Source organism: Aulostomus chinensis, chromosome 1 (assembly GCF_037954235.1).
Source record: "Aulostomus chinensis isolate RoL2024-O1b breed Wild chromosome 1, RoL_Achi_v1.0, whole genome shotgun sequence".
In the NCBI taxonomy this organism is placed as follows: domain Eukaryota; kingdom Metazoa; phylum Chordata; class Actinopteri; order Syngnathiformes; family Aulostomidae; genus Aulostomus; species Aulostomus chinensis.
The window spans coordinates 51208118-51216753 of record NC_141320.1 but is presented as its reverse complement, the minus strand read 5'-3'; the positions used below and the strand labels follow the sequence as shown (position 1 = coordinate 51216753).

The 8636-nt window shown below is 45.0% G+C and overlaps 1 non-coding gene across 1 annotated transcript; it reads right to left on the bottom strand.

Annotated features, from left to right (window-relative positions):
- Positions 1 to 8182: 8182 nt before the first annotated feature.
- Positions 8183 to 8254, bottom strand: trnaa-cgc (transfer RNA alanine (anticodon CGC)). The gene has a single exon. It is a non-coding gene; the product is annotated as a tRNA-Ala (tRNA).
- Between the last annotated feature and the right edge of the window lie 382 nt (positions 8255 to 8636).

Here is an 8636-nt window from a genome sequence, read left to right as displayed (position 1 = left end):
AAACCACTCACATTTCCATGTTGGTGGTACAAAAATTGAACTCTGGTCCCGGGGTAGCAAGAGATAGCATAATAAAGAGTGGAGAACAGAAATAAGGATTTACAGATGGAAAAGATATTTACAGATGGATATATATATATATATATAGATATATAGATAGATAGATAGATAGATAGATAGATAGATAGATAGATACAGATATATATAATATAAAGAATGTATATGTACAAGGCAAGAGAGTATATGTCCAAGTATCAAGTTGAGGGATACTGCACTTAGAGGACGGGGGACCAGTTGTTGCTCTTTGGATGGGAGAGGGTGGAGACTACAGAGCAGGGCTCCAGTTCAGCAGTCTGACAGCTGCAGGGAAGAAACTGTTCCTGAGCCTGGTGGTCCGGCTCTGGATGCTCCTCAACCGCCTTCCAGAGGGGAGAGGACGCAGCAGACTGTGGGCTGGATGGGTGGAGTCCTCCATGATGCGGCGGGCCCTCCCCTTGCATCGTGAGGTGTAGAGGTCCCAGATGGAGGGAGGACTGCTCCCCACAGTTCTCTGTGCAGCCTTGACCCCCCTCTGCAGAGCCTTCCTTTCAGCAGCCCTGTAGCTCCGTGCCACACGGTGATGCAGGTGCACAGGACGCTCTCCACCACACAGCGGTAGAAGTTCCTCAGGACGGAGCTCTCCAGTCCAGCTCTCCACAGCTCCCTGAGGAAGTAGAGATGCTGCTGGGCCTTCCAGACCAGATGGGAGGTGTTGGCACTCCAGGTGAGGTCACTGGATATGTGCACACCCAGGTACCTGGAGCTGGAGACCACTTCCACAGCTGTTCCACTGATGTGCAGGGGGGGGGGGGGTGCCTGACCCTCTGAAATTCCACCTCCATCTCCTTGGTCTTCTGGACGCTGATGCAGAGGTTGTCTGCTCTGCTCCACTGCACCAGGTGTTCCACCTCCTCTCTGGATTCAGACTCATCCTTGTTGGTGATGCGTCCTACTAGAGGAGGACTCCAGTGGACTAAAGGGGACTAGAGTTGTTCTACATGTCAGACTTCATCATTGGATGGTTTCAGAGTCTGAAAAAGCACTGAGAAAACTACAGCAATGTACTGACATTAGTACTTTGTACTTTTGAATACTGAAGTATTTTTGAAAAAAAGTTCTTCGTTACTTTAACTTGAGTACAATTTTGGCCGAGCAACTTTTTTGTTGTAGTTGAGTAAGATTTGACTCTGAGTATCAATACTTTGACTCAAGTACTGGAGTTGAGTACTTTTACCACCACTGTTTAAGGAGGACATCATGACAACAAATATTCACCCTGATCCTTGTCTGAAAGGAGAACCCAGTTCATGGTCGACTTCCAAAACTTGACTTCAAAATACTTTGAATTCAGATGATTTTTTTTTACTTTTTGATCTCAGAATTTGGTCTTTGATGTTGCAGTGACAGAATGGACCAAACCTGCCTATCGCCTAAAGGAAGACCAAGCAGTCAAGAACTAGTTAAAATATGAAGCTCTGATAACTCAGAAATGTAAAAACCTCATAGCACCACAATGTTTTGAGTCATTAGAGCACATTTGAATTTTAAGTGAGCAGCACTGAAGAACTTTAACTGAGGTTTATCAGTGTACTTCAATCTTTGAACTTGTCCCAGTGCTAAAAGGACTGGAGACTCAACAAGTTCAACTGTGAGCAGAGCTTTAAACAGACAGAAACAACAGTCATCAGGACAGAATGTGGTAGCACCAGCAGGAGTGGTGAGAGAGTCACATCAATCAAACACAACTGCTAAGTGTCAGCATGAACAAATCCATTCCCACAGGCAGTGGTGACAGCAGCACAGGATCAGTTTGATGGAAGGACCCACCTTGATTTCTGCTGCTGCTCAGCTCTGGTTTCTCTTTCTTAAACTCTCCACCACCTGTGGTCTCAGTGCTACTTGTGCTTCAATCCCTCTGTGCTGTGCTACACTGAGGGGTGGTTCTCACTTCTTCTTCTCCCTCCCATCTTTAGCCTGTGGAGTCTCCACAACTGGAGGTTGATGACAGGCCACTTGGCAGCGTCTTGACGGCGAACTCCACTGATGCACAATGCCTCATCCTGACAGGTGACCCATCATCACGGAGGGCAGTGGCTGGTCAGCGGGCCCACGCCGTCTGAGGGAGACACTCAGGCTCGGAGTGGCCATCTGGAGGACCGGGAGTTTTCCTGAACGGCCGGTGCCCCCGGCGGCCGGATGGGCCGGTGTGAGCAGGCATTTCAAAATATATATTTCTGGTAAAAACGCAGAAACAGCGGTTCGTTTGTTTTTGTGTTAAAATGAGAAACAGACCCATCTAGTTGTAGTACCACCACTCAGCGGCCGCCTTGCAGTCAGAAGCCATGAAGAATGTTGCCCAGTAAGAGGAAAGAGAAAGGAGGAGCCGAAAAAGAGAGACTCCGGAGAAGAAAAGCAGCCGAGGCAACTGCAGCCAAATTTCCAAAACTCGACATGTTCTTCCCCAAGCGTGTCCAACAAGAGGGGACAGGTAAATAGTAAACTTGTCCTGCGTTAACTTAGCTAAGCTAACGTTAATGTTAGCTCAGGCTGTACTAGCAGCTATAACCGTGCAGCCTGACAAACTTTGGCTATCTGTGACTGTGTTTGGCTACTGGCTAGTCTAGCCAGTAGCTGTTAAGTGCTAACGCTAATATTACGCTGCACTGTTATTATATCATTTTTTTGGCAAACGTCAGCCACTCACTGACAGTCAAAAGTTGTCTCTTCTTAAAGTTTGGCACTCATGTGAGAAACGTTTGTCTTAGCTTCACAGCAGATGGCTGCAGCCTCTCAGCAGACCAGCAGTGCCAGTGAAGATGACGAAGACCCAGTTCATCGTTGTCCAGTTCCACACATGTCCCTGGAAAACGATGATGTTATTAACCCAGTTGCAGAGACCAGTGCACTGCTCAGGCTCATGTTAATGGTTTGATGAAGGAAAAAAAAAAAAAAGTACCAGGGTTGTAAAATGCTATTAGATAGCAAGCTCCGGTGAGTTTAGAGAGACCAGACCACTGCACTGCTCAGGTGTTTGTTTTTTTTTGTTCAATGTTTATTTATGTTGGTCCTCCCAACAGCAGAGAAATATATCAGTGTGATTACTGTTTGCACTAAATGTGGTTAACTGTTAGAACTGTTATTGAGAGAAACATAACATGTTGGCTCTCGTGGTCATTCTGTATGTCCATGTTGTACACCATCGTGTACCACAGTGTTGGAATGGATACAGTCTGTGTGTTTGAAGTTGCTGCTTTATAAATCTACATTGTGAAACAATGTATTTGCACTACATTGCATGTTAATACAAACCATATGTTGTGTGCTGAAGAGCGAACTGGTCAAAAATAATGAATCGATAATTATGGATATAATTATCGATTATTAAATAAATTACTAATTAATATTAAATATTAATTATTCGGGGCACCACCCTGATGAGTTCAGGGAAACTATAATACGACCAAACTTGTAACAGTTACCAGTCTCTAACAGAGTTTATCTACTAACAGTCAATATTCTGTAACATGAACTACCAAGGGACCGCTCTGATGTTGGAGGATGAGATCAGAGCACTGGCTATTGCTGAGACACGTGACCACAAGTTGGTACACAAAAGACACTACGACTCCTCTCTTATAATAAAAATATATTTATTAACAGTGCATCAGTCAATCAGCAACACGTTGGTATGATGGTTATCTAACCAAAAGAAACAAGTGATAATGTGTGCGTGTGTGTGTGTGTGCCTGTGTTTGTGTGTGCGTGCGTGTGTTTGTGTTTGTGTTTGTATGCAGATTTTTCCCTGGAACAACGGATTTTATTTGAAGCAAGAAAGCAAGAGCCTCCAGATCAAAGTCAGAATTGATGATGATGTCATCAGGGGGCTTTGATAGTGTATTTATTTGTACCTAGAATTCTGTCTTTGATCTCAGGAGGACATGAAAGGAACCTAATTGAGGAAAGTGGAGGAGAACATTCAGCTTCATTAGAAACACTTGAACTGTTCAACAGTAGAATTTGTTTGAAACAGTTTACAACACTCAGAATTAAATTGAAGATACAAAAACCTTCCACACTTAAATCCTGTCTCTAACTTCAAACTGGGGATGAACATTTTTATCATCAATCTGTCTCTATGTGTTGGCCCTGCCATGGACTGGTGACCTGTCCAGGATAAACCCCGCCCCTCACCTGAAGGCTGCTGGGATAGGCTCCACCCCCCACGAACCATTGCAGATCATCAATGACCAAAGCTACGAAGGAGGATTACAGAGTTTGGGAGTCAGTGACTAACAAAGGGTTAGACCTGAATGAGACAGTCACCCTTCAACATGGGGCCATGGCAGAGTGAACCAAGAACACTACAATGGGGGTGAGAGTGGAGCCATGATGGATTCACAGTTCATCACCTCCACCATCATGTGGACCACCTGATCACCTCTCCCTCAACCTATAAATAACTCGTTTCCTGACCGGGAATCGAACCCGGGCCGCGGCGCTGAGAGCGCCGAATCCTAGCCACTAGACCATCAGGGACCACACTGAGCTCTCCAACAACAGAGACTATAGACAATGACTCAAGAACACAGGACTCTGTGGTCTCAGCTTGAGATGCAGAGGGTCCACCAAGACCACCAGACACCTCAGCCCCCAAAAGAAAGTCCACCCCCAGGATCCTGCCCCCCTCTGCTCCAACTCAGCCCTCCATTCATAACGTGACTTTCGCTACATCCAAATTGCCAAGCGGAAACCTACACCTACGTCCTCCTGCTACAACCTGAACATGGCGGCACCACTCAGACACCCTAGAAGATTGGTGGTGAAGCACGACCTCTGCTGGCAGAGCACAGATACCGCAATTAGGTAGACAGCACCAACGAAAGCCCCACCTGCTGGCCTGACTGTGGTACTGCACTCCACTCTGAACGCACCCTTCACTCATTCTCTATTATTAAGCACATTAACGCACCTGTACAGGTGTGTTCACATTATATACATATTATATATTTATGCTTGGCCATTTTTGAAGAACTTGGGTGAGACTCTGGTGCAGGGATGAGGTCATGGAGCTGATCTGGGAGCAGTCCTGATGTTAAATGCTGTGATGAAGGACAGTGTGGAGGAAAAATGAGTCAAATTTAAATTGTCAATAGTTCAACGTTGTTGGCAGGACTCCAACCTGAGCAGGGAGACCCCAATGGATTTCTAGTCCATCGCCTTCACCACTCGGCCACAACGACCACATTCACACACTTTTGTAGGAGACTGAAATTAGACAATGAAAGTTCATGTCAGCACAGTCAAACATTTTTTGTCCTCTCTCAAAGACAAACTATTTGTGTGTGTGTGTGTGTGTGTGTGTGTGTGTGTGTGTGTGTGTCAGTGTTGTGACTGAGCAGTGAAGAAGACGACCTTCTGACTCCATTTTCTTTGTTGCTCTTCTATCAGTTCCTCAGTTTCACTCATCAAGTGAAGCAGCTTTGACAGGTTTACTTCTCTGTGTGTTCACAACTTTGGTCTTTAAACTCCTGACAAACTCACCACGTCACACATTTGGTGAATTAAAGCAACAAATAATGACATCATGATGATTCAGGTTCGGGGGCACGGCCTGGAGGCAGAGTGGCCGTCTAGCAGAGTTTCTGGTTCAGTTCTCACTTCAGCTGGTGACCATGTTGAGGTGTCCTTGAGCAAGACACTGAGCCCCTCATTGCTCCTGATGACCAGCATCCAAGACCAACAAGCTTCTGATTGGCTCTGATTCTCTGAGCCAAAGTCCAACACAGGAAACAGAAACTCTTGAGGTTGTCTCACATTTTTTAAAGAAACTCAGCACATGACAGTGATAGGAGGCTGGTTTCCTTGATGTGGGCTTCACCTCCACTGCTGTCCACATTTAAATGTTGGCTGATGCTGGTCCCCTGTTGAAACCTGGACCAGACCAGGGACCTTCAGACCTTCAGTCTAACGCTGTTCCAGCATTGGATGAAAGAGACTGGTGCTCTCATCTTCTTCAACATTGACTTGTTCTATCAGGACAAGAGAATCTGAGCTTGGATGTCATTTAGCAGTCAAAGGCTTGTTAAACTGGTCAACATCAGCTGGTGTTCACTCTGATGATGTAGCGATGGTCTGGATTCTTCCTTCTGGAGCACCAAGCTGCTGGGAAGAAGCCTGATGATGTCAGAGTTGTGTTCAGTGGCTCCTGCTGGGTCCATTTCTGACAACTGGGCTCCAAAGAGTTCACTGTTTCAAAGGCTCAGAGAAAGCAGCACATCATGGTGGTCAGGAGACGAGGTGGCCGAGTGGTTAAGGTGATGGACTGCTGATCCATTGAGCTCTGCAGGCGTGGGTTCCAATCCCATCCTTGTCGTAGGAGACTTTGGTTTCTGCTCCTAGATTCTGGAATGACTCTGAAGTGTGAGGCTTTTCAAGAGGAGATCCTGCAGCACCAGAGAGCTGCAGTTCCAGGGCCCCACAGCACCACCTACTGAATTGGATGATAAAATGCAGTCCTGGACTTTAGTTTTTTGGTGACAGCGGCACCTATCGAATTAGATGATAGCAAAATACTACTTTCTAACTACAGTATTAAAGGTTTATTCCACCAAAATACTACTTCCTGTCCTTTAGTTTCTAACTACTGTATAAAAGGTTTATTCCAATCCCACCAAAATACTTTCTAATTTATAGTTTTAAAGGTTCATTCCACCAAAATACCTTCTAATTTATAGTTTTAAAGGTTCGTTCCACCAAAATACTTTCTAATTTATAGTTTTAAAGGTTCGTTCCACCAAAATACTGCTTTCTGTCCAACTTCTCAGTTTTAAAGGTTCCTTCAGTTGAGGGCTCCTGGTTCTGTGTGAGGGGTTGAGGGTCGATATGGGATGATGAGGAAGATTTCATGTCCCGATGGTCCTGCTAAAGTAACTGTGAGTCATGACATCAAACAATGTCATCAAAATATGCTTGAACTCTTAAAATGGCAATAAAATCTACTGGAATCATTTCACCATGAACACTTTTATTGTGTTTTTTGTGAGCATCATTTTTCAAACATTATAACATAAACTTTAAAAAGGGTCCATTCACTAACACTCTTACTTGAAGGTAGTCACTGATATCAGTAAACAGCTGATAAAGATTTGTGTTCATGTTTTAATTCTCTGCTCTGACCTGTGCTGAGACACTGGACCAGAGAGGAAGACCTGCTCAGCCTCCTGCATGGACCAATTCTGCAGCTCAGTGATGACGACGAGGGATTCAGCATTGAGTTCATTTTAAACTTTTTGGAGGAAACACCTGTAAATTAACCAGCAGTTACTGGTGATGCTTCACAGTTTCCAAGCTCAAACGGCCTCCTGCTTGTTGGACTCACAATTTCAAAAAATGTAGACATCAAAAGTCAAATCATGGTTTTGTTTGGTTTTGTGTTGTTTTGTTTTTACTGGAGGAAAACTTCAAATTGTGATGATGTGTCTGACTTAGAAACTGAACCCCCAAAAATCAAAAAGTCTCCTTCTTCTGTGCCGTGATCTCTGAGCTGATCATGACTGATCTCATCAATAATCCTTGGCAGCCGACCAGTCACACACAGCCCCCCCCCCCCCACACACACACACTGAGACATGCAGCAGCTCACAGTAACTGCCTCAGTCACACAGCAGATAGACTCCTTTCTATAACAAGATAAGCAGTAGAAAATGGATGGAAGTGATGATGAACTGATGAACAGGTGATTTGTCCAAAAGTCAACATCAGATTCATTTCCAGTCTGTGGAAGCAGTTTCATCTTGAGGTTCCAGGTAAGAACAGCCAGCTGTGGGCTGACACACATCTCTTCAGGAGCACTTCTATGCTCCAAACTTGCCAGGTTGAATTGTGTCTGTATTCTGAGGGCAGCAGGAGGACGGAGGAGTGAGGACACACACATTTGGAACCGAGAGCAGCTGTGTGTGGGATTTCCCCAGCAAAGATAAAACCAGCTCCTTCATGCTGGCTATGAAGGCTCACAGTCACACTGACCCTGCTACAAATACTTTGATATGCAACAGACTGGTTTCTCTTCTGGTAGTTTGTTATCAACTGTTGTCACATTTATGGATCAATTTAGCTGATAAGATGAAGGCTCCAAAGGACCAGCTGGAGATGCAGAGGATTGAACCCGGGGCCTCATACATGCGAAGCATGCGCTCTACCACTGAGCTACATCCCCTCTGTCAGAGTCACTGTTTAACTGATGCAGCAACACAAACCCAGACACAACATTTTTATTCTTCATTTTAGGGAAAAAAGGAAGTCAGCCTGTGATCTCAAAGGCTCTGTGATCTCAGGAGTTTCACTGTGACTTCAGCCCTCACAACCTTAGACCACAGAGGCAAGTCAGGCTCCAGGAAGCTGAGGCTGCTCCGTTCTCAGTCCAGTCCAGAGTGAAGGTTTCCCTCTCAGAAGCTTTCCAATCCAGTCCAGATCCTCTCTGACTAGCAGGAGTCTTTGACCAGGAAATGAGAATTATATTGAACGTCTGCTCATCCTCAGAATGAAGTAAAAGTATTTGTGTTCCTAAAATAATCTCCAGATGCTAAGATCAATTATTA